This window comes from Loxodonta africana, chromosome 25 (genome assembly GCF_030014295.1).
Source record: "Loxodonta africana isolate mLoxAfr1 chromosome 25, mLoxAfr1.hap2, whole genome shotgun sequence".
Taxonomy (NCBI): Eukaryota; Metazoa; Chordata; class Mammalia; order Proboscidea; family Elephantidae; genus Loxodonta; species Loxodonta africana.
The window spans coordinates 65,459,952-65,487,352 of record NC_087366.1 but is presented as its reverse complement, the minus strand read 5'-3'; the positions used below and the strand labels follow the sequence as shown (position 1 = coordinate 65,487,352).

Below are 27,401 nucleotides of genomic sequence, written 5' to 3'. Positions count from 1 at the left end.
AGCGAGGGGAACAATACCATGGATGACCCTGAACTCCAGCCAGCACCGTGGGAGACCTGGACCCAGATAGAGGCCGATGACCTGGGAGGACATGCTGAGTAGTGGGAAGGTAATTGGGGTGAAGGACCCCGGATGCTCTGGGAGGCTGCATGGTGTCCAGCCTCACTGGCCCGTGAGGATCTGAGTGAGGCGACTCTAGCATTGATGCCCCATGCCCCCACTCCGCCTCCGGCACTGTCTGAACTGGAGCATCTGCTTGTCATTCTTGTCCCATTTTTTTTTCCACCTGTGCCCTGGGCCCATCTCCTCCCCATCCCAGGCCTTGGTTCTCCTGGATCTTGATCCTTCTGTCTCTTCTCTCTCCTTAGACTTTTTCTCTCCACTGGCTCCATTCCCTCAACTTATAAACACACTCAGGTCTTTGGAATCTTCAAATGAATCCCTTGGTGACTCGAGGGGTTAAGTACTCAGTTGCTAACAGAAAGGTTGGTGGTTTGAGTCTACCTAAAAGTGCCTTGGAAGAAAGGTCTGGCGATCTACTTCCAAAAATTCAGCCATTGAAAACGTTATGGGCACAGTTCTACTCTGACACACATGAGTCGGAGTCCATTTGATGGCAACTGGTTTGGTTGTTTTTGTCCTGCCAGTCACCATTCTTCTTGGATAAGCCACTGGACGGAAATTAAGAGCTCTGTCCCCTTCTCACTGCCCACTGACTGCTGTCCAGGGCACTGTGGCCTATTCCACCTGCTGCACCAAAGCAGAGGCCCGGGGATCTGTACAGCCATCACCTCCTGTAGACCTCACTGTTCCACAGACAAGCTCAACACGCTGACTCTGAACTCATTATTCATTCATCAAGAGTTTATCCAGTGCCTTCTCTGTGCCAGGCATTGAGCTGTGAAGCCAGTACAATTTGGGTCAAGGAGCTAACGATTTTTTCTTTTGCAAAATGGAAACAACTTTATTACTTTGTCTAATACATTAAAAATTCATCCAATATAGAAAGTATATAGAATATAAAACTCATTCAGGACTCCTCTCCCCTTCAGTAGAAATTACCAGTTAACATTTTGATGTAGATTTCTAGACTTCTTCCTAAGCGTACCCACACACATATGGATTTTTTTCAAAAATAAGATCATGTTATTCATACAGTTAGCAACTCAGTAATATACTGTTAATACTTAACTATGTCAATAAATATTATCTTCCAATGTAATGTTATTGGGTACATAATATTCCATTTTGTGGATGGGCCATAATTTATTTAACAAATCTGCTATCGGGGTTCTTTCTTTTTAATTGTGCTTTAGATGAAGGTTTACAGAGCAAATTAGTTTCTCATTAAACAATTAATACACATATTGTTTAGTGACATTAGTTGTCAACTTCGCGATGTGTCAACACTCTCGCCTTCTCAACCTTGGGTTCCCCATTTCCATTCATCCAGCTTTCCTGTCCCCTCCTGCCTTCTTGAAGGTGCTCAAGATTTGATGGCAAATGGAGATGAAGACCAGCCTGACTGCTGCGAGACTCGCCTGATACGCCCAGAATGTGAAGACCAGTCTGACTGCTGCGAGTGCCCTGAACTGGAGGGCAAGATCGACCGGTCAGGGGAGGCTTTCCAGAGGAATAGGGGCTGGAGCAGAGTTTTTGGAAGATATGAAGTGGAAAGAAGGAACTGGGATTTTGGCTATGGAACTCTTTCAGTTTAAAGTGAAACACAGAAGAGTTTAAGAGAGGAAACTACTTGGCTCATGTAATGGGTAACTGGGGTGACTGACCTCAGAGCCCACAAGGCATTCAGCTTCCTCGCTCTCCTCACATTCATTCATCTCTGCTGCCTCTTCCTCTGTGTTGACTCATTCTCTCCCAATCTGTTAAGCTTCTTTCATGTTTCAGGGGGCAGAAGGTGCATGGTCAAAGGCAGTTCCAGAATTATATCATCCCAATTTAGTGGCCTCAGAAGAAAGAACTCTCCCAGCACCCATGTATAAAATCCCAGAGAAGTGTTCTGATTGTTCCAGTTTGGGTCATGTGCCAACCCAGGGCCTATCATATCCAGGATACTATGATTAGCCTGGATCTCCCACCTACCACAGGAAACAGAGTGGCAGGATACTGTAACTGGCAGGTCCATCAAGACCACATGGGATGAGACACAGAGAACACAGGAACAACAGGTGTTCACAATAGAGAATGTCTAGGTAGAGAGAGTCACATGTGTAAAACTATACAACAGCCATGGAATGTGTTTGGGAATTACTAGCAGTTCTGGATAGCTGGATCCAAGGATGAATTTGTTAATGACAGGAAAAAATCCTACAGAAGAAGCAAGAATTTGGAGAGCCACATGTGCTAAACAACAGTTTGACTATTATCCTGAAAGCTATGGAGAGTCTTTGAAGAACATTGTGTTAGGGACTTATATGGTCAGATTCTCATATTTGAAAAACAAAAAAGGACTTGTGGCCCTAGCCCTGTCCTCTCCCTCTTCTCCTCTTCTCTGCCATTTCAGGTGACGGCAGCCCCGTTCTCCCAGTTTCACGTGCCAGAAACCTGGGGGCTTCCTTACAGTCACCTCCCTCAGCCAAGTCTCTCTCTGTCCCCTTTGCAATTAGCCATTCGTTTTTTCTCATGGCCCTGCCCTAGTTCAGGCCTCTGCCTGTTCTTTCTGGGATTCTGCAGTGGCCCTTCTAACTTCAGCTAAGGCATTGCTCTTCTAGGGAGCCTTCCATGTCCCACCCCAGGCTGGGTTCGATCAGTCATTGCTGCATTGGAACCATTTACCACCTGGCTCTGCGCACAGACTCTGTACACAGGCTCTGCACACATACTCCGTACATAGTCTCTGCGGAAGTCTCACCCAGCTGCAGGGATGGTGCCCAGTACACCACAGACTCCGTTGTGGACTAACAAAAAGATAAACGAATAAAACAAATATAACCACAACCATAGCTGAAAAACTCAGGATGTTCATGTCCTGTTTTTCTTTTCCACTCTCTCCTCTTTTCTCGTTCTCTATGTAACTCTCTACATTGTCTAGCCTTGATTTAGAACTGAAATCTTGTGTGTGTGTTGTGTGTGTGTGTACATGTGTGTACACAAAATGCTTTGTGTTACCTGTTTTAATTTGAAAAAGTGGGTAGTTAAGTAATAACATGTGAGTTGTGAACTTAAGTCTTATTTTTTGGACTATATTAGCCCTTGGTAGAGTTTCTCCCTAGAGGTTCCCCATTCCTGATAAAGATGTATAAAATCACTCGTCAAGCCATGGACATGATTACACACACACAAATATCCTTGCTGTGGTCCATTCTGCAGATTTAGTAAACAGTTTTTCAAGGGTTTTTCCAAGGAAACTCTTCTGAGTTGAACCCTCTGAAAAAATATTCCCAGGATCATTCCTTTGCCACACACAGAACGGACGATGTTCCTGGGTCCAGCTGTAACGCATTCCACCCCTTCAGAGCATAACCATATGGGAGTATATTACAGGCATGACCTTGAGTCTATTTCACTTTTTTAAAAAACAAATACTTTCCTTATTTCAGTACTTTATGATTAGTATCTCTATTGCAACATATTGCACATGCAAAGAGTGTATGTGCTCTGAGTTCACACCTGGGAAGTGTTTACTGAGGGTTGAGTTATGGGCAAGGGCCACCATGTGTGTGCCTCAGCTAAGGAGCCAGCTAACACCGACATCAGGAAGCTCACAGGGTAGCTCCTCGACTTCACTTCTATTTGTTTATTCTGTTGATTTTTAAAGGAACCGATTGCTTATATGATGGGACTTTTATTACTAGGGTCATATTCATTATCTAAGTCCCTGGGTGGTACAAGCAATTTTTGACCAGCTGCTAACCTAAAAGTTACCAGCTTGAACCCACCCAGAGACACCATGGAAGAAAGACCTGGTGATTTCCTTCCATAAAGATTATAGCCAAGAAAACCCTACAGAGCAGTTCTACTCTGTAACATATGAGGTTGTCATTAGTCAGAATGAACTCAGTTGCAATGGTTTTGGTTTTATTAGTTATTTATTGCTTTGTAACAAATAACTACAAAATTTAGAGGCTTCAAACAACACACATGTACTATCTCACAGTCTCTCTGGGCCAGGATCTGGGCATGGCTTGGCTGAGTCCTGTGCTGAAGGCTCTCACAGGCTACAATCAAGATCCAACTGGGGCAGGATACACTCCCAAACTCGCTCATATGGTTGGTGGCAGGGTTCCAATCCTTAAAGTTTGCTGGACTGAGGGCCTCTGTTCCTTGCTTACTGACTATTGGCTGGCAGTCGCCCTCAGTCCCTTGTTATGTGGGCCTCTCACACATGGCAATTTGCTTCATCAAATCCAGCAAGAGAGAGAGTCTGCCTCATAATCTCTTGTAACCTAATCACATAAGTGATGTTCCATCACTTTGCTGTATTCTATCTGCCAGAAGCAAGTGACTGGCTTCAGCCCATACTCAAGGGGTTGGGGCTACACAAGCATGAGTCCCAGGAGGTGAGGACCATTGGGCCATCTCAGAAGTGCACCTACAACAAGGGGTGTAGCCATTAAAAAATGAAACTATTTGAATTTCACCTTTTATATCAAATCAAAAAAGAACTCCATCAGCATGTCTTTTTGTTAAAACCCTGATTAAAACATAATTTTCTTAGAGTATTTTTAGGTTTACCAAAAAAAAAAAAAACTGCAGAGAGTTCCCATATAGTCTCTTGTAAACAAACATTCGAGATGTGTGTGTAATGAGACGAAAGCTTCGGTGAGGAAAGAGCGCTGGAGGAATTTAATCTGGGATCGATCCCCACCAACTAGGTACATGAACAAAAAACAAAAAAACAAACCCCTTGCTGTTGAGCAGATTCTGACTCATAGCGATCCTACAGGACAGAGGAGAACTGCCCCACAGAGTTTCCAAGGTTGTAATCTTTATGGAAGCAGACTACCACATCTTTCTCCTGCAGAACAGCTGGTGAGTTTGAAACACCAGCCTTTTGGTTAGCAGCCAAGAGCTTTTACCACTGTGCCACCAGGGCTCCCCACATGACCATCCAAAATCAAAAAACAAACTTGTTTCTGTTGAATCAATTCCAACTCATAGCGGCCCTATAAGACATGGTAGAACTGCCCCATAGGGTTTCCAAGGAGCACCTGGTGGATTTGAACTGCTGACCTCTGGTTAGCAGCCAAGCACTTTAACCACTGCACTACCAGGGCACCCACATGACATTAAAAACTAAAAACCAAACCCAGTGCTGTGGAGTCAATTCTGACTCCTAGCGACCCTACAGGACAGAGTAGAACTGCTCCATACAGTTTCCAAGGAGAGCCTGGTGGATTTGAACTGCTGACCTTTTGGTTAGCAGCTGTAGCTCTTAACCACTACACCACCAGGGATTCCATATGACCACCCACCCAAGAAAAAACCTATCAAATTCTCCTGCTCAGACCCTAGCATTCCAGTTTATTGAAAGGGAATAATAGTACTTGTCTTTCTTGTTTTGAGGGGTGCTCCAAAGATAAGGTGCAGTGAGTTGAGTAGTGTCCCCTTCCCAAACTCAGGTCCACCTGGAACCTCAGAAAGTGACCTTATTTGGACATAGGATCTTTGCAGATGTAATCAGTTAAGAATCTCAAGGAGACAGAACCAAGATGGCGGAACAGATAGACACTTCCGGTGAGTCCTCTTTACAACAATGATCAGAAAAAACAAGTGAAACGAGTATATTTATAACAAGCTAGGATCCCTGAGCATCAAAGGCAAGATTAGAAAACGAACAGAGGGGCAGGGGGAGGAAGGGATGGTTCAGAAGCAGAGAGGAGTTACTGGACCTGAATTGCAGGGATCCCTCAGGCACCATTCCCAGAGCAGTGCTGGCAGGCAGGTACTAGCGTTCGGCTGCAGTTTCCTCAGGGAGAAGCAGCCAGCCACACAGCCTACTCACACCTCCAGAACCAGTGAAGAACAGCGCTCTCAACAAAAGCTAAGTACTTGCATATATTTTACCACACCTCTATGAGTCAGAATCGACTCGATGGCACTGGGTTTGGTTTGGTTTGGCTTTCCCCACCCCCAACCCGGCTTGAGCGGCTGACCTCCCTGGGCCTGAGATAGGCCCTGCTGAGTGCCTAGAGCCATCCTCCCAGCCTTGGAGAAGGAAAAAATTTGCAATTGGGGGAAAAGATAATTTGCCAGCTCCACTAACTGGGGGAGCTCAGGACAGAAGAGACGCCTGTCCGGGCATAAATGGTCCATGGACTTTGAACACCTTTCCCCTCTGCATGGACCCGTGCAGGCCTATGTCGGGAGAATAGGCCCTTGTTGGCAGACTCCAACCATTTCAGCTGTGCGGTAGAGAGGTGGGTGTTTGAGGTTTGATATTGCTTTGCCTATTAAACAGGGTCCTCACCTACTCACACCAGGGGCCTAAGGAAAGGTAGCTCCACTCAGGTCACCCCGCCACCCACGACAGGGGTCCAAGGATAACTGGTACCTCCCAGTCCTTACAACCAAAAACATTGGGTGCCCATGGCCCATCTGCAGAACCCACCCACCTGCACGCTCTAAGGAACAGGGACGCACTTTGCTCAGAGACACTTGGGGGTCAGTTCTCAGCCCCCTGGTTTGTTCAGAGCGTGACCCTCTGCTGAAACCAAATACCAGTACCTACACCAATCACCCCTGCGCCTCTGAGACTGTAGGACAGAGCCTGCACCACACACCCCTGCGCCTCTGAGACTGTAGGACAGAGCCTGCACCACACACCCCTGCGCCTCTGAGACTGTAGGACAGAGCCTGAACCACACACCCCTGCGCCTCTGAGACTGTAGGACAGAGCCTGCACCAATCACCCCTGCGCCTCTGAGACTGTAGGACAGAGCCTGCACCAATCACCCCTGCGCCTCTGAGACTGAGGACAGAGCCTGCACCAATCACCCCTGCGCCTCTGAGACTGTAGGACAGAGCCTGCACCAATCACCCCTGCGCCTCTGAGACTGTAGGACAGAGCCTGCACCACACACCCCTGCGCCTCTGAGACTGAGGACAGAGCCTGCACCACACACCCCTGTGCCTCTGAGACTGTAGGACAGAGCCTGCACCAATCACCCCTGTGCCTCTGAGACTGTAGGACAGAGCCTGCACCACACACCCCTGCGCCTCTGAGACTGTAGGACAGAGCCTGCACCACACAGTTGAGGATCAGCTACCTGGACACCTGAGCTGAATTCAGACAAGAAAAGTGAGTGGACTCCCAGACCGATACACCTGATAACAGCTCTAGCCATCTGGGGACAGGACGTCAGAGCTTCAAAGGTGAAAATAATCAGGCTAGCTCACTCAAGCAACCCATCTGGGCATATCAAAACAAAACAAAGCAAGAAGCCATGACACAATAAGCAAGAATAAACTAATACAATAACTTATAGATGGCTCAGAGACAACAGTCAATACCAAGTTACATAAAGAAACAGACCATGATCACCTCAACAAGCTTTCAAAACAAAGAATCCGGGGATCGTCTAGATGAAACTGCCTTCCTGGAATTACCAGAGGCAGAATACAAAAGATCAATATACAGAACCCTTCAAGACATCAGGAAGAAAATGAGGCAATACGCAGACCAAGACAAGGAACACAGAGATAAAGGAATTGAAGAAACTAAAAATATTATCCAGGAACATAATGAAAAATTTAATAAGCTGGAAAAATCCATAGACAGACAGCAATCAGAAATTCAGAAGATTAACAATAAAATTACAGAAGTACACAACTCAATAGAAAGTCAGAGGAGCAGAACTGAGCAAGTGGAAGGCAGAATTTCTGAACTTGAAGATAAAGCACTTGGCACTAATATATTTGAAGAAAAATCAAACAAAAGAATTAAAAAAAAAATGAAGAAACCGTAAGAGTCATGTGGGACTCTATCAAGAGAAATAACCTACAAGTGACTGGAGTACCAGAACAGGGAGGGATAACAGAAAATACAGAGAGAATTGTTGAATATTTGTTGGCAGAAAACTTCCCTGATACCATGAAAGACGAGAAGATATCTATCCAAGATGATCATCGAACTCCACATAAGGTAGATGTTAAAAGAAAGTAACCAAGACATATTATAATCAAACTTGCCAAAACCAAAGATAAAGAGAGAATTTTAAGAGCAGCTAGGGATAAACGAAAAGTCACCTACAAAGGAGAGCCAACAAGAATAAGCTCGGACTACTCGGCAGAAACCAAGCAGGCAAGAAGGCAATGGGATGACTTACTTAAAAAATTGAAGGAAAAAAATGCCAGCCAAGAATCATATATCCAGCAAAACTGTCTCTTAAGTATGAGGGTGAAATTAGGACATTTCCAGATAACAAAAGATGAGGGAATTCATAAAAACCAAACCAAAACTACAAGAAATACTGAAGGGAGTTCTTTGCTTAGTAAAGCAATATCAGGTGTCAACCCAAGACTAGAACACTGTGCAGAACAATCAGAAGTCAACCCAGACAGGGAAATAAAAAAAAAACAAAGCAAGATTTAAAAAAAAAAAAAAAACTTCAAAATAGGGTAACAGGGATGTTATTACATAAAAGAAGACAACATTAAAATAAAAAAGAGGGACTAAGAAATGTAATCATAGATCTTCCATATGGAGAGGAAGATACGGTGATAGAAATAAAAGTTAGGTTTAAATTCAGAAAAATAGGGGTAAATAATAAGGTAACCACAAAGGAGACAAACTATCCTATTCGTCAAAATAAAACACAAGAAAAAAATAGACACTGAGCAGAAACAAAATCAACAGCAATGAATATGAGTAAAGGACAATATATAATCTACTTGACACATAAAATTAAGTGGGAAAAAGAAACTGTCAACAACACACAAAAAAAGACATCAAAATGATAGCACTAAATTCATACCTATCCATAATTACCCTGACTGTAAATGGACTAAATGCACCAATAGACAGAGAGTGGCAGAATGGATTAAAAAAAAAGATCCGTCTATATGCTGTCTACAAGAGACACACCTTAGACTTAGAGATGCAAACCAACTAAAACTCAAAGGATGGAAAAAATATATATCAAGCAAAAAACAATCAAAAAATAGCGGGAGTGGCAATATTAATTTCTGACAAAATAGACTTTAAAGTTAAATCCATCAGAAAGGATAAGAAGGACACTATATAATGATTAAAGGGACAATACACCAAGAAGATATAACCATATTAAATATCTATGTACCCAATGACAGGGCTGCAAGATACATAAAACAAACTCTATCAGCATTGAAAAGTGAGATAGACAGCTCCACAATAATAGTAGGAGACTTCAACACACCACTTTCAGTGAAGGACAGGACATCCAGAAAGAAGCTCAATAAAGACATGGAAGATCTAAATGCCACAATCAACCAACTTGACCTCATAGACATATACAGAACGCTCCACCCAACAGCAACCAACTATACTTTCTTTTCCAACACACAGGAACATTCTCCAGAATAGACCACATAGTAGGTCATAAAGCAAGCCTTAGCAGAATCCAAAACATTGAAATATTACAAAGCATGTTCTCTGACCATAAGGCCATAAAAGTGGAAATCAATAACAGAAAAAGCAGGGAAACGAAGTCAAACACTTGGAAACTGAAGAATACCCTGCTCAAAAAAGACTGGATGATAGAAGCCATTAAGGATGGAATAAAGAAATTCAGAGAATCCAATGAGAATGAAAATACTTCCTATCAGAACCTTTGGGACACAGCAAAAGCGGTGCTCAGAGGTCAATTTATATCAATAAATGCACACATCCAAAAAGAAGAAAGGACCAAAATCAAAGAATTATCCCTACAACTTGAACAAATAAAAAGAGAACAACAAAAGAAAGCCTCAAGCACCAGAAGAAAACAAATTATGAAAATTAGACCAGAACTAAATGAAATAGAAAACAGAAAAAGAACTGAAAGAATTAACAAGACCAAAAGCTGGTTCTTTGAAAAAATTAACAAAATTGATAAAACATTGGCCAAACTGACAAAAGAAAAACAGGAGAGGAAGCAAATAACCCAAATAAGAAATGAAAAGAGTGATATTAAAACAGACCCAACTGAAATTAAAAGAATCATATCAGATTACTATGAAAAATTGTAACAAATTTGAAAACCTAGACGAAATGGATGAATTCCTAGAAACAAACTACCTACCTAAGCTAACACAAACAGAGGTAGAACAATTAAATAGATGCATAACGAAAGAAGAGATTGAAAAGGTAATCAAAACCCTCCCCCCCAAAAAAAACCCTGACCCAGACGGCTTCACTGCAGAGTTCTACCAAACTTTCAGAGAAGAGTTAACATCACTACTACTAAAGGTATTTCAGAGCATAGAAAAGGATGGAATACTACCAAACTCATTCTGTGAAGCCACCATATCCCTGATACCAAAACCAGGTAAAGACACCACAAAGAAAGAAAATTACAGACCTATATCCTTCATGAACTTAGATGCAAAAATCCTCGACAAAATTCTAGCCAATAGAATTCACAACATATCAAAAAAACAATTCACCACGACCAAGTGGGATTCATAGCAGGTATGCAGGGGTGGTTCAATATTAGAAAATAAAACATATAAATAAAACAAAAGACAAGAATCACATGATTTTATCAATTGATGCAGAAAAGGCATCTGACAGAGTTTAACACCCATTCATGATAAAAACTCTCAGCAAAATAGGAATAGAAGGAAAATTCCTCAACATAATAAAGGGCATTTATACAAGCCACTAGCCCACATCACCCTAAATGGAGAGAGTCTCAAAACATTCCCCTTGAGATCCGGAACCAGACAAGGATGCCCTTTATCACTGCTCTTATTCAACATTGTGCTGGAGGTCCTAGCCAGAGCAATTAGGCTAGATAAAGAAATAAAGGGCATCCAGAATGGTAAGGAAGAAGTAAAATTATCTCTATTTGCAGACGACATGATCTTATACACAGAGAACCCTAAGAAATCCTCAAGAAAACTACTGAAACTAATAGAAGAGTTCAGCAGAGTATCGGGTTACAAGATAAACATGCAAAAATCAGTTGGATTCCTCTACACCAACAAAAAGAACATCGAAGAGGAAATCAGCAAATCAATAGCATTTACAGTAGCCCCCAAGAAGATAAAATACTTAGGAATAAATCTTACCAGAGATGTAAAAGACCTATACAAAGAAAACTACAAGATACTACTACAAGAAACCAAAAGAGACCTACATAAGTGGAAAAACATACCTTGCTCATGGATAGGAAGACTTAACATTATAAAAGTGTCTATTCTGCCAAAAGTGACCTATACATTTAATGCAATTCCGATCCAAATCCCAAGGACATTCTTTAATGAGATGGAGAAACAAATCACCAATTTCATATGGAAGAGAAAGAGGCCCCAGATAAATAAGGCATTACTGAAAAAGAAGAACAAAGTGGGAGGCCTTACTTTACCTGATTTTAGAACCTATTATACTGCCACAGTAGTCGAAACAGCCTGGTACTGGTACAACAACAGACACATGGACCAATGGATCAGAATTGAGAATCCAGACATAAACCCATCCAAATATGAGCAGTTGATATTTGACAAAGGCCCCAAAATAGTTAAATGGGGAAAAGACAGTCTTTTTAACAAATGCTGCTGGCCTAACTGGATATCCATCTGCAAAAAAATGAAACAAGACCCATACCTCACTCCATGCACAAAAACGAGCTCAAAATGAATCAAAGACTTAAATATAAAATCTAAAACGATAAAGATCATGGAAGAAAAAATAGGGACAACGTTAGGAGCCCTAATACAAGGCATAAACAATATACAAAACATTACTAACAATGCAGAAGAAAAACTAGATAATTGGGAGCTCCTAAAAATCAAACACCTATGCTCATCCAAAGACTTCATCAAAAGAGTAAAAAGATACCTACAGACTGGGAAAAAGCTTTTAGCTAGGACATTTCCAATCAGCACCTGATCTCTAAAATCTACATGATACCGCAAAAACTCAACTGCAAAAAGACAAATAACCCAATTTAAAAATGGGCAAAAGATATGAACAAACACTTCACTAAAGAAAACATTCAGGTAGCTAACAGATACATGAGGAAATGTTCACGATCACTAGCCATTAGAGAAATGCAAATCAAAACTACAATGAGATTTCATCTCACTCCAAGAAGGCTGGCATTAATCCAAAAAACACAAAACAATAAATGTTGGAGAGGCTGTGGAGAGACTGGAACACTGACACACTGCTGGTGGGAATGTAAAATGGTACAACCACTTTGGAAATCAATTTGGCACTTCCTTAAAAAGCTAGAAATAGAACTATCATACGATCCAGCAATCCCACTCCTTGGAATATATCCTAGAGAAATAAGAGCCTTTACACGAACAGATACACGCACACCCATGTTCATTGCAGCACTGTTTACAATAGCAAAAAGATGGAAGCAACCAAGGTGCCCATCAATGGATGAATGGATAAATTATGGTATATTCACACGATAGAATGCATCAGTAAAGAACAGTGAGGAATCTGTGAAACATTTCATAACATGGAGAAATCTGGAAGGCTTTATGCTGAGTGAAATTAGTCAGTTGCAAAAGGACAAATATTGCATAAGACCACTATTTTAAGAACTCAAGAAATAGTTTAAATGGAGAAGAAAATATTCTTTGATGGTTATGTGGGGGGGAGTGAGGGAGGGTGAGAGAGGGGTATTCACTAAGTAGACAGCAGATAAGAACTACTTTAGGTAACGGGAAAGACAACACACAATACAGGCGAGGTCAGCACAACTGGACTAAACCAAAAGCAAGGAAGTTTCCAGAATAAACTGAATGCTTCGAAGGCCAGCGTAGCAGGGGCAGGGGTTTGGGGACCATAGTTTCAGGGGACATCTCAGTCAATTGGCATAATAAAATCTATTAAGAAAACATTTTGCATCCCACCTTGGAGAGAGGCGGCTGGGGTCTCAAACACTAGCAAGCGGCCATCTAAGATGCATGAATTGGTCTCAACCCACCTGGATCAAAGGAGAATAAAGGACACAAGGTAATTACGAGCCCAAGAGACAGAAAGGGCCACATAAACCAGAGACTACATCAGCCTGAGACCAGAAGAACTAGATGGTGCCCAGCTACAACCGATGACTGCCCTGACAGGGAACACAACAGAGAACCCCTGAGGGAGCAGGAGAGCAGTGGGATGCAAACCCCAAATTCTCATAAAAAGACCAGATTTAATGGTATGACTGAGACTAGAAGGACCCCAGTGGTCATGGCCCCCAGACCTTCTGTTGGCCCAGGACAGGAACCATTCCCAAAGCCAACTCTTCAGACATGGACAGGACTGGACAATGGGTTGGAGAGGGATGCTGGTGAAGGGTGACCTTCTTGGATCAGGTGGACACTTGAGGCTATGTTGGCATGTCCTCCCTGGAAGGGAGATGATAGAGGGGGTTAGAAGCTGACGAAATGGACACGAAAAGAGATAGTGGAGGGAGGGAGCAGGCTGTCTCATTTGGGGGGAGAACAACTGGGAGTATGTAGCAAAGTGTATATAAGTTTTTTGTGTCAGAGACTGACTTGATTTGTAAACTTTCACGTAAAGCACAATAAAAATTAAAAAAAAAGAATCTGAAGATGAAATCATCCTGGATTTAGGGTATGTCCTAAATCAAATAGGTAGTGTTCTTGTAAGAAGAGGAAAGAGAGAACAAAGAAGAGGCACATGTGAAGATGGAGGCAGAGACTGGAGCGATGGGTCTTCAAGTCCAAAGACACCAAGAATTGCCAACAGCCACCAAAAACTAGGACACAGCCATGGAACTGTTTCTCCATCAGAGGCTCCAAAGGAGTCAACCCTGCTGATGCCTTGATTTTGTACTTCTGGCCTCCTGAACTGTGAGAGAATAAATTTCTGGTAAGCCAGCCAGTTCGTGGTAATTTGTTACGGCCAGAGGAGGCTAATGCATATGGTATGATGAAAAGCACGAAAGAACACACAGTATGGTGGGATAAAGGATGCTATTCTAACAAGCATAGTGATCTTGCCTAGTTCAGGTTGCTGCCTGGATCTGTCCCACAACCATTACCTTCATCCAGCCAGCAGTCGCCTCTTGTCTGCGCAGGAGTGACCGAAGCTTGGGAGTCATGACCGAACTTGGAGGTGGAAGTAAAACAGGCTCAGCTCTAGGTAATGTTCATTGAGTGATTGCTTGTGTGCTGGTCACTGTTCTAAGTACTCCAAGAGTTTGCTATGGGCTAGGTACTGCTCTGCAGATGAGGAAACTGAGGCACAACAATTAGTAAGTGGCAGAGCCAGGATTTGTAGCCAAGCAGTCAGGCTCCAGAGCCCTTGCACTAACTACTTTGCCATGCTGCCTCGCGGCTACAGGAATCACCTCTTCCTGGCTTACTGGGCATAACACAGCTGCTGCCAGAGCCTTGGCTGCCAGCTGTCTGTCCCCCTCCTCCCCTCCCCCCTCCCTATTATCTAAGGTGATAAGAGGCTCTGAAAACCCCCATGTTCTCTAATCCTGACTCCTCAGGCCAGCCCCTGCCTCTGGCCTCCCCACTGGATGTCCAGCCGCACAGCAAGCATCTTTTACATGAGGGAAATGAGCTGGCTAGAAATGTGACCCAGCTATTACCCAGCTTGGGAACATAATGTCAGGTGGGACAGAGCAAGGCCCTGGGAGTGTTGTTGGTGAGCTGCAGGCTGGGTGAAGAGATCTTGTTACTCAGCTAGAGCTGGGTTTCTACCAGCTTCCACAGGGCAGGGCTACAGGGGTAGCCCCGCCCCCACCCCATGCTTCTGGACCCTGGGCTTCTGGATTTTTCAGATCCCATTTTCATCTACCCCTACAACCCCATACCCTGGTCCAAACCCTCGGCCCTCTGTTCCCAACCCCTGGGTCCTGCCCCATGTGTAGCCACTCCCTGCCTTAGTCCCCTGTCTGAAATTTGGCGGGGATTCCTACTCCCCACCAGCCCCTAGTGAGCTCATCCAATCCCATGACTTCCAAATTTATCTCTCCAACTCCAACACCCGCTTGAGCTTCAGATTCAGGAATTCAATCACTTACTTGACATGTCCCCTTAGCTATCTAGTGTCTGAAACTTAACATGTTCATCATCTTCCTGCCCGATCATCTCCGTCTCAGCAAACGGCACCACAATTCACCCGGGTACTTACCCACGAAGCAAGGAGTCATCATCTCTCTCTCACTTCTACATTCATTGGCAAATCAAGTCGAGCTCTTCCTCCAAAACGTACCATGAATCTGTCTGAGCTGCCTCAGGCCACCCCATCTCCAGCGTGCGTACTACAGTCACCCCTCACTGGCCTCTGCTTCCGCCTCCACCGCTCTCCTCCGCGCTCCACCCAGCACTCATGCACCTTGGAAAACCCATAAATGAGAAAAGTTTCATTAGCTCTACTTAAAACCCCAGTGGATTCCACGGGGCTCAGAATGAAAGCAAAATCCTTATGTGGTTCTTGGAGGCCTTCTCTCCAGGCTCCTTGCCACAGCTCTCCCTGCTCCGTTGCTCACTTTCCCGAGTCTCACAGCCCTTCAGTCTGCCCCCTCCTGCTCACAGCTTTCTTGCTGCCCCCGCGATCCCCACCCCTTGGGGTGCTCTTCCCAGGTCCTCACATGCTGCCTCTTCCTTGTCACCAGGTCTCCATTGATCTCCGCATCTAAACTACCCCCCACCCTGTCAGTCTCACTCTATCACATCTCCCTGGTTTGATCTTCGTGGCACTTACAAATAAAATTATTTGGTTGTTTTCTTGTTTTACATTTCTCCCCACTAGAATAGCAGCTCAGGAGACCTTGCTAGTTTGGTTCACTGCAGTGTCCCCAGCACCTGGCTCAGTGCCAAGCACATGGGAAGCACTCAGTACATATTTGCCGATTGAAAGAAAAAGATGAAGGAATGAAGAACAGAGAATAAAGTCTAGATTCCTCTCAGCTTCCCACTGTCAGTGATGCCTGCGTAGGGATTTGCTGCACCCAGAAGGGCCATGGGGCCAGCACCCAACCTGTCCCCTCACATAACTTAATTATATCCCCTTCCAGGCCCCTTCCCAGCCTCTCTGGCTACTCCCATGGTCCTTCCTCCTTTCTTGGTTCAGAGCTCACCCTCTCTGGAAAGCTTCGCACACAGGACCTGCCCTGCTGCCAACAGTCTCATCACCCTTCTGGATGGCGTGTCTCTCCAGGCCAGATCGCTGATACCCAGGTGTGCTCCAGGAAGTCAGCTGGCCCCAGGCTTTGGAAAGGCTACCAATCCTTGCTTTACACTTTCTCATCTTTCCCTTTGCCCATCAAGGAGCTCCCTGTAGCTGGTGTAGGACACGCCACTTCCTTCATCTGTCTGTCTCTCCACTACTGCGCTGACCAGTTCCCAGAGCAGGGTTCGACTCGTGGGCTCAGTTTCCTCTTTGACCTAATGGCTGACCAAGAGTCAAGGATCAGATTCTCTTTTACCTAAAACTCGTCTGGGAGGTGAAGGCAGGGAGTTGCCTGGTCTTCCATTTCAGCTGTCTGCGGCATTTGCACCTACTTCTGTTTAGCTTCAGCCTCCATCTCTCTGGGTGGAGCAGGAGCCCTGATGGATGGTCTCAGACTTCCACCTCTAGCTGTGTGGCTTTGGAGGTCATTTATCCTCTCTGGCCTCAGTTTCCTCATTTGTCTAAAAACAGGATAAGATCACCATCTTGTATATTGTGAGGATCAAATTAGATAAATGAATGTAAAAATGCTTTGCACATTGCCAAGTTCTCTTCCATGGCAGGTATTATCCTTAGTTCTCTTGTCAATGGAATACTAGGTTACAAATGGCTTAAACCACAGGCCAGTCCTGGTCTCACATATCAAGAAGCCTGGAGGGAATTCCAAGACTTTTTATTGAGCAGTGACAATATCAGGGCTTTGAGTTAGCTTCTCTACAACGTTTTTGACTTTCTTCTCACAGTTGCTGGATGTCTGTAGCTGCTCCAATCCTCAGCTTCACACAATCACCACCACCATAATAGTTACAACTACTGGTACCCTGGCTAGTAAGAAAGTGAGTCTTTCTCTTTGTGCATTCTTTCTTAGATGTCAGATGTTTCCGGGTCTTGTCTGTATCTCCAAGTCAACACCAGGCCTGATGGGTAGATATATCCTGAGAAATCAAGTTAGCCTTTTGGTAATAATCCCTTAGGCTCACACAGCGCCTCACCATCTCGCAAGCTCTTGCATAGACTCGTCTTCATCTAACTTGAACTTCCTGAGTACCCAGGAGGCAGACAGGGCAGGTATAATAATCGCTTTTGTTGGATGAGTTGCAAGAGGCTCTAGAAAATCAAATAATTTGTCCAAAGCTACGGAGCTCCTAAGAGTTGGATCTAGAGCGAGGCTCCCAGGCTCTGACCCCAGATGGAGCGCCCCTTCCATTGTACCACGACCATGTGAGAACTCATTACTGGCCTGTCTGAGCATCTAATTTACCTTCCAGACAAAAAGGAGTTTACCAAGCTAACAAGTTCCAAACGACCAAGTCCAGTGCGTGTGCCAGTAAGCGATCATAAAAACTAGGTCTAGGCAATGCCAGGCACAGCTGCAGGAGACAATGGTTTTATATGTTCCGTTTAGGTAAAACCCCATGTTTGAAACTTCCATTTGCAGACTTTGTTTCCATTGATCTGACAGTAACCCTGCCAGGTGGGCATAGCAGGGCTGATCTATGCATGTAGATGTGGAAACAGGACCTATCTGGCTAAAAGAAGCTGAGCTGGGATCACACCCTCAGATCCTTGTTTCCTGGGCCTGGTGCTTCCCCCTCACAAATGAATAACAATCATAAACCTGTTCCTTTGCTGGCAATTTCAGGGGTTCTGGACTGGACAATCCATTGCTTGCCAGCCAGGTTCTCAGAATGGTGCTGGAGGCAGCCAGGCCTAGAAAGTGGTTTTGGGGAAATGCGGCCAAATGATGGGTGCCGGGCGAGGGAAGGAAGGGCTTGGCTGAAGCTCAGAGCAAGCCTGCTGAGCCCAGGCTAGCCTCAGACTGGCCAGGACAGGCCCAGGAGAGCAAGCATGCCTGGAGTATCTAGTGGCCTCCAGCCAGCATCCAGGCTTACCCTGAATCCTTCCCTGGGCTTTGGGTCTCTCCCTCTAGGAAGCCTCTAGGAACTAAGCCCCTTCACTGCTGCCTTGGTTCTGAAGGCCCTTCTCAGCGCTCCTTTTTCAGCAGTTCCACAGCTGATCGCTGTGGTACCGTTCCTGGAGTGTCAAGATGCTGCCAAACAATGGTGATACAGTTTTGTCCTCTCTCCCCTCCTTTTCAGTCCATTCAGTACACCGCGGGTGACTGAGCTCGCCCCCTCCTGGCCACCCCACTGGCCCCCTCTTCTCTGCTCCTGGTGTTTCTGTGGTGTCAATGGACAGTAGGTGGGGTAAGAAGACAACCCAGCGAATGGACGATTGCAGGCAATGATGAAAGGAAAAGGAAAAAAAAAGAAGAAATCCATGTGAGAACAATACAAATCGCAGTTGGCCATCTACTTTATCAAACATACTGTTCTTTTCTAGAGATATAGATCTGCACGATAGGGATAATAACAGTACCCAACCCACGGGGCGTTGTAAAGATCATCAGTTAGTGTGTGTGAAGCACCGAGATTCCTGCCTGGCTTACGGGAAGGCTCTGTGCTTGCTGCTCTTTTCTCAGCCTCGTGGAGAACACCAGGTGCAGTGCCCTGGAGGGAGACAGAGAGGGCACTGAGGGCTCCCAGGGCCTTGGAGCCTTCCTGGTCGTCATTTCCTCCCTGATGCTCCTTCACAGGCGTGTGCCTGAGCTTGGTTTACTGTCCATCTGTCACCGTCTTGAAATTCTTTATCATTTTTTGAACAAGGGGCTCTGCATTTTCATTTTGCATTTGTCGTTAGTTGCCACCAAGCAGATTCTGACTCGTGGCGACCCCGCGTGTTACAGGATGGCACTGCTCCACAGGGTGTTCTTCGCGGTTATCTGAACAGAAGCAGATCGCCAGAACTTGCCTTTTGTGGCACTGCTGGGTGGGTTCAAACTGCCAACCTTAGGTTAGCTGTTAAGCACAAATTGCGCGTGCCACCCAGGGGCTCCATTTCACCAATTACGTAGTTGGTCCTACCTGGTGGTTTGATGTTCAGGGAGAGGTCTCAGCAAATGTTGAGAGAAAAATGAACCCTGTGCTCTGCCAAGCTGAGCTCATTGTTTTTTCCCTTCTCTGAACACAGAGAGAAACCAGTCTTTCTAGTCACAATGGGAGCTTTGACCATTGTTCCTGTGACAAGAGCTCATTCGGGGCCAGCTGGTCAACCCTCACCGATTCTCCCACCCAGCACCCCTGACACAGGCTTGCCCAACCTCTTTGTGAATTCTCTTCTAGTGACAAGAAAGGGTCTGTCTCGTTGTTGATTCCAACTGTAACTATCGCTCATTCTTGTGGTGTTTTAAAGGTTCTCCAAACCTGCTCCCAAGGATCATCTCGCTGGTTTCTATAAAAATAAAAACTTATACCCCCCAGACTTGCTGGAGCTTAACAACTGAAAGATCAAAACTGCCTCAAACTTTAAGGAATTTACCTGCTCATAAATAACTAACACACCTTGGGTTTATTGTGCCCAGTGACCCACAAGTGCTCTGTGCCTATAGTAACAATTCCTCAGGTCACCCTTGAGATCACTGACAGAAGACCACATGATCACCAACTACTCGCATTTATGATGTTATTTGAGCACCCATTACCCTATTTTTGCAAATGTTAAACCTTAATTAAAGGAGCCATGGTGGCGCACTGGTTAAGCCCTTGGCTGGCTAACCGAAAGGTTGGTTGTTCAAGCCCACCCAGCTGCTCTGTGGGAGAAAGACCTGGGGAGCCTAGGAAACCCTACGTGGCAGTTCTACTGTGTCATATGGGGTCAGTATGACTTGAAATGGACTCAACGACACCCAACAACCACAACAAACCACAATTAAGTCTTTAACCTCCTTGTTCTTGCTGTGTAAACCCTGGAGTTTTTTCCTTTTGTCGGAACTCCTTTCCACTTCCTGTTTGGATGCTGCCCAGTTCATGGACCACTGCGTGTGTTAATAAATCACCAACATTGTACTAAAGACTGAACATTTCTTTGACCACTTCTCACTACCCTCTCTGCAGCAGGCATTTTCCAAGGAGTGGAAGTTAAGGGAACTGTCACTTTCTGATTAGCAGCCTGTGCTTCCCAACTCAGCCTTTCCCTTCTTTCTATCAGTGATGGAAATCTCCCCTCAACTAGGAAGTCCTTCAGACCACAAAAGAGAAGAAAAGCCTCCTAATTCTTCATACTATTTTCTCCCTTCGGCTGTAGGTAACACAGATGTTGTCAGGTGTGCTTTCCTTTGAATAACCATCGTGACTATGGCATGAACTGAGCAGGCTCATTAAAAACGGAATCTTTAAATACATTAGGAGACTTAAAGATAGAGGAGTAACGTAGGATCACAGAGCCTCCGTCACAGAAATTTAAAAACAAAACAAAAACACAACAGCCTCAAATGACCAAAAACTCATCAAAGTTAATCCCAAGTAAAGATGGTGAGCACGTTCTCTTAAAAGTGCCAGTCAAGGCAACAAACTGAAACTTCTGGGACCATGTGGTTCCAGTCCACCCCAACCTGAGGAATAAGGTCCATCGAGTAAATCCTGAGCACGTAGTGGACGGGCAAGGCCACGATGGGAGGTTCTCCCCCATCTCCACCTGTGCAGGAAGGAAGGGCTGTACTCAGCTTACTGCCTCCTGGGTAGGGTGTAGGGTTGAGGGGAAAAGCTGGAGCCCACAGGCAGTGCAGCCTGGGCACAATGAGCCTCAGTGATATGCACACGGACTGCCCGTGCCACCCAGATGTCAGGGCTGAGGGTGCGGGAGGAAGTCCTTGAACGAGGCTTCCCTCTTGCCTCACTCGACCTAGCCCTTTCCCGCTTCCAGCTGCTAGCAAACCCTCAGTGGCTCGGGCTTTTCTTCACTTCCTTCTTGTCTGTGGGTTTTCAGAGTCTTTGAGCCTATGTTCTGAATCCACCTGTCACTCCTTTCCTTCCTTTTTCAAGGCCGAATCAAGGAGCCCATTAGAGCCTGAGTCAATGCTGCTCCTGACACAGTCTTGCCACCACTCACACAGGATGCCTTTTGCTATTCTCACTTTAAAATGCAGATTCTGAAGCCCGGGGTAGTCAATGATTCCATTTCTCTGCCCCCTAGGAGAAACTGCTTTATAAACTCCACATTCATTAATTCATTTATTCCCTTGCCTTTTCCAGCAATTCTTTGGGGGAAACAAAGTCAGGTCCTCTTCATTACGAGCCAGCTAGGCACAGCTCTGAATATAGTCATGCCTGGGCAGGCACAGGTTTGGATCCATGAGTCATTGTTCATGCCAAGCTTCCCACTTGACGGTGGCTTCTAAGTATTTCCAGACCTCCTCTAAGACAGCTGTTCCATAATCTCATCTTCCCCTGTCATCCCCTCTCTCCTGGAGCTCCCATTTTTTGGTGTTGATACTCGGAAGTTCTGTGAGTGGTGGGCAGGACAGCTTGTCGGAGGTCAGGCTGGGTGAGTGGCGGGCTGGACAGCTTGCTGGAGATCGGGATGGGTGAGTGGTGGGCTGGACAGCTTATTGGAGGTCGGGATGGGTGAGTGGTGGGCTGGACAGCTTATTGGAGGTCGGGATGAGTGAGTGGTGGGCTGGACAGCTTGTTGGAGGTCAGGCAAGGCTTTGAAACATGACCTTGATCCCCTCCCCACGCCCGCTCCCCAGCAGAGCTGGGCCTCCAACCCATACCTGCTGACCCCTGCTCCGCCTCCAGTTCCTTTGTACTGTACTATTCTACCTCAATAACCATCACTAATATTTGATTCTAATCTGCCCAATTCCTCTGCTACTCAAATTCCTAAGAATTGAATACACAGCATTAACCACTGGAAGACAAAATGTCAATTCTCAGGATATTAACCTCAGAGTCTTTTCCAATTAGAAAGGAAGAAGTTTTCAAAAATACTTTCTGAATCTTTAAGATGCGTTCAGTTCAGGCTGCTCTTATATTTAGGATCATACGAATTAAACATAGAGAACTCTGGGCTGGGCTAGCCTCCAAATACTGGAAACTGTATTTCCCTCCCTTTCAATAATTAGTTCAAGGCCTTCACCACAAGTGACTTCATGTCTCCGAAGCAAAACTAGGCCCCTATTAAGGCTATCTAATGTCTTGTCTACCAGATCCCATTTCCTCATTATGCTCCAGTCTCCCTCACCTTCCTAATTGGAGCTCTCACCTCATAGCTTCTTCTTGCTGCTGTCTGGAGCCTTTCATAAATGTCTACTAGATGCAGTCTGATTAGATGGGGCTAGGAACTTGGCTATGCGGGTTGCATTTCAGTCTACCTCAGGAGACCCAAAGGATCCAGGCTCTGGAAAACAGGCCAGTGGGAATTATAGCCTATAGTGATATGACTTCTACACCTAGAACAGGTCACCCAGACGTTGGGCACAGCTAGGTGTGGCAATCATTTACATCCTTTGTAAAAGCCGGTTTTTTTGGGGGGTGGGGGATAAAACCACTTGCTACTGTCCCGACTACTTCACATACGTGATCCCACTTGGCATGACAAGTGCTCTGAAAGTTTCCCACTTCACACATGAGGAGAGTGAGGCTGAGAGGTAAGAAACTTCCCTCAGGACAGAAGGGAGACTCAAGCCCATGGAGTCTTGGGTGCTATTGCCCTTCTGTGAGCTCCCACTTGGACAACAGCCTTGGACCTGAAGGCTTCCATGACAGAGGGCCATGTGGGCATGAGAAGCAACTGTGGTGTAGAATTTATTATGCATTGCCAGCTTCATACCTGGAATTCAGAAATGAAAGGAACTATTATGAGGTTGGAAACCATGGTGGCGTAGCGGTTAAGAGCTACAGCTGCTAACCAAAAGGTAGCAGTTCAAATTCACCAGGCACTCCTTGGAAACTCTATGGGGCAGTTCTATTCTATCCTGTAGGGTTGCTATGAATCGGAATCAACTCTACGGCAACGTTTTGGTTTTTTTAAATGAGACTGAAATTTCTGTCCCCTTCATTTGGAAATTAATGCAAAAATAAAAACAAAATTCATTTCACTTCCATATCTAAAAAAGATAAAAATCATGGGTTCCAGACTTTTTAACATGGCTAATTGTATTTCTGCAACAACTGAGGGAACATTTATATAAAAAGAAAAACCTGTCTTCTACGGCTTGGGGGACTATTGTGTTTACTTTAAAATCTAGGAAAAGGAAATCAGAGATGCTTTTGGATCCCTCATGACTTTAGCAAGTGTCCCTGAGATTTAACCCATTTGCTAAAAATAGGAACCCAAAAGAGGCAATCTATTGTTTGCAGGAGAGCATTTGAATGGGAATCAAGAGACTTGATTCCACTTTGTCCTCTTCTATTGCACAGCCATCCAGCATTAGATGCCACAAGTAATGCATCAAAATTGTACCAGGATAAAATCTGTCATCCCCGAACAAGGTGGCTTCTGAAGTTCAAACCAGCTCTGAAATTCTAACAGCCAGCGAGTTACACATCAACCAGTGCCAACAATACACAGATTACTCCCAGACAAAAACCCTATTCTTTCAGCGAGGTGTCCACTGGACTAAGGTGGCTTATATAGACAAGTGATAGATCAACAGACCTAATCCTCTCAAAGTATTTGGAAACTAAAAAAAATTTCCACCTTATGGAAATTACAGGCAAACCTATCAGCAGGCGGCAATTCTTCTAGACCCTTCTAGTGCTCTTTATTAAAACAGCTGAGGAATTTTCTTTACTGTGGTAGCTAATTTGCCAAGATGGCCCCCAATAAGCCATGCCTTCCAGTGTTCACACCTTTTGTAGTCTCTCCACACTGAATTTGGACTGCCCTGGGACTCGCTTCAACCAACAGAATGCAGCAGCAACTGACAACTCCGGCCCTAAGCCACAAGCTTTGGTGGCTTCTACTTTTGTGCCTTTGGGAGCCCCGAGTTGCCACTGTTCTCATTATCCCATGCTAAAAAAAAAGTATATTAGAATTCAGCACATTCAATACCGGCCCAAGGTCCTATTCCTGACGCCATTCTTTGTCCTTACTGAAATGAACATAAACCAGGGAAAGAGAAAATGTGCAGATGTGGGCTATAGATGCTTTGATTAAAAGCAGCTGACTCAACGGCAATGGGTTTGGTTTTTGGTGTTACCAGTATCTTGAATTTGGCCTTTGTATGGCACCTGGACGGAGATGCCTAATGGCTGAGAGGTAGGCCTTTCTCCTGTGAAGCAGGCTGTTATTTGAAATGGGAGGTGGGGTCCCTACAGGCAGATCCTCGGGGATGGCAGTCTTAGGGCAGAGTTCACAGGGAGTTAAAACTAGCATGTGTTTGGGCACTCCTTCAAAAATCTTCAGCAACCAGGGGTGCACGTACCTGTTCGCAGACAGCAGCCTTAGGCAGTCCCTACAAACCCATCTTCCAGCATTCCTGGGTTCCCCTCCCTTCCTAACACTCCCCCATCATCTGATCTCTCCACTTCTAGATGCTTATTTTCCTCTCTCTCAGCTGTCCTTCAGCAGTCCCTGATTCACATCAACTGGTAAAAAGCTGAAGACGAGACCCTTCTCAGAGTTGCTGCATTAAATACGAAACAAAGGAATGAAGATACAACAATGGATATTTTACGGATGGGATCCCTGCCTTTCTCAATGGCACCACTGAGATAGCTGCTGTCACCACTAGGATGACTGAGTCCTCACTTGCCACGGATGCGTGAACTGTGAGAGCTACACGCACCGTCTCCAGAGCGAGCCTCACAGCCAAAAGGCAGAAACTATTCCAAGGAGAGGCAACTCAGTCTTTCCAGGGGAAAACGCGGGAATGAACTTTGTGTTACGCTTCATGCTCACTAGCAAAAAACATTGTTCCAATTCCCTCTGTGGTAAAATGGGTTTAATCATATGCCTAACTAAGGGTATTTTTTTCTGAAATATGGAAGGAGCCGCAAAGAGCATGCCTCATTTCCAGCAGCTAGCCAGCCCTCCTCCGAGGTTCATGTGCTAACCTGTTGCTGTCGAGTCAATTCCGACTTATAGTGACCGTATAAGACAAGAGTGGAACTGCCCCACAGGGTTTCCAAGAAGCGCGTGATAAATTTGAACGGCTGGGCTTTTGGTTAGCAGCCAAAGCTCTTAACCACTACGCCGCCAGGGTTTCCAGGTTCCTTGTGTACGTGTTTATATGTAATCTGACTGACACTTAAGTTCATGTGTCTCAATCCTCTAAGAGTTAAGGACAAAGGTTCTCCACTTCTTGAGAGGTAAAAATTTATTGATTTATATCGTATCAGCATGTCATGATGCGGTCACACCTGCCATTACAGTTGACTTTTTCTTATAGCCAAGAGTTTTTTTTTTCCTTTTAAAAATACATTTTCTTTTCAGCAGGAAGAAATGTTTTAAAAACAAACACTTTCGTATTAAGTAGAAATTAAAAACAATGGCTTCCCCCCTCCCCACCAACCCAATGAGGAACAGGGCTGGTCAGCAACAGATCTCTGAGTGCTACAATTTGTCTTCAAGTCTCTCCCTCCCTGTTTGATCTTTGTCTCCCACAAAAACTACTCCTAAGAGGGAAAAAAACTTACAACCTCATCAAAACAGTAGCCTGAATCCAGAGAGAAAAAGAGGAGGTAGACTGGACTGTAACTGTTTTAACTTATTTGGTAGATTGTGTAAGATGTTTTAATACATATAAACTTGTCCATGGGATCAAATATATTCTACAAATATCTAAACAAAGATGCTTTAAATGTTCAAAACAACAATAAAACCTTAGAGATGTCCATGTCACGGTTTACACAGCTTTGAGAAATGAAAGCCTGAAGCCAACTTTAGACATATGCAAGTTTGCCATGCACTTGAAGAAGTTTGCTTTTGTTAAATTCTTCAAAATCAGAAGCACTGTCTGTAGGGCCGATGTGAATTCCTTCCCCACCCTTTAAAGCCTCTGCCAGGGTCAGCCATAGGAATTTCCCTGAGAACAGTGAGTAGGAGCAACTATGAGAAGCTTAGTTAACACTTGGTAGTTGCCCTCAAGTTGATTCTGACTCATGGCAACCCCATGTGTTAGAGGCGAACCTCTCCACAGAGTTTTCTGGGCTGTAACCTTAACGGAAGCCGATCACCAGGCCTTTTCTTCCTCGGTACCACTGGATGAGTTTGAACTAACAACCTTTAGGTTAGCAGTTGATCAAAAACTATTTGCACTACAAAGGAACCTTCTATTCAACACTAATGGTTTAAGGAAAAAAAAAAAAAAAGAGGAATGGGGCAGTGTTGTGCAGCCGATGCTACTATGGGCTCCCAAAAAACGACTGTAAATTTCAGGATTTTGCCAGTCACTTGTTAAACACAGCTGTTGTTAAAAATTGAATTACATAAACTTGAAATCACTGCCAAGGCTAACAGTGGTTTCACATAATGAGTATAATTTGTAGAAGGATAAGAAATACATTAACAGTAGATCACATGCCAGATCGAATGGCACTAAGCTTACTGGGAAGTGAGCTGGTGGATTGGGGTACAATTCCGTTTTTTAAATCACAGCAGAATTACAATCGTAGGTTTGCTATAGTACAAAAGTCCAGCAAAAATCAAAACGCCTGTGAGAACCAAATGACCCTGGCATTTACAATAAAGCACTGCATATTTCATATTATTTGTGCATTGTGTTCTATATCCTTGCTGTCAGCGAAGTTTATAATAAACTTATGAACACAGGGACACGTCTTTTCCAAGGACAGTGTATTGTGAAACAGCTGCCAGCACACCACTGGACGGGGAGAACCGGGGAGGGAGGAGCCCTTTACAGCCAAGCGGGAGCCATGACGCGTCCCCAGCAGCTTCCGTGCTCAGCACCCAGCTGCCCTGCTGCGCGCTAAGTACATGCCTCCAGGCATCCACGACAACACGGCTCTGGCAAACACCAGCAGCCCATCCCCACCGCTCAGAATTAAAAGCACTTTACCTGAAAAAAAAAATCAACTTTATTTTTTCTAGGTTAAAAAAAAATAGAACCAGCTATTAGTTTTTGTTGAGGAAATGCTTCTTTTGATGTTTACAGCTGAACTTCTGAAAAGGTGATCTGCCTACTAAAATACCTGCAAAGCGCATTCACCGACCAGGCCCAGGCGCAACCAGCCCTTTACAGTGACCAGCCCTTTACGGAAGTCACTTCCAGCTGGCACAGCCTCCACGGTCATTCCTACAC

General features: G+C 44.8%; 1 protein-coding gene across 2 annotated transcripts in view; it reads right to left on the bottom strand.

Moving 5' to 3' along the window:
* Nucleotides 1-27,401, bottom strand: part of LPGAT1 (lysophosphatidylglycerol acyltransferase 1) — a 106,626-nt gene that overhangs the window by 8,798 nt on the left and 70,427 nt on the right. For both annotated transcript variants that reach the window (XM_064276943.1, XM_064276942.1), the window contains exons 9-10: nucleotides 15,257-27,381; nucleotides 14,154-14,349 (exon numbers count right to left, since the gene is read on the bottom strand). The gene's annotated coding sequence lies outside the window, so the exon portion shown is untranslated. The remainder of the gene's footprint in view (nucleotides 1-14,153; nucleotides 14,350-15,256; nucleotides 27,382-27,401) is intronic.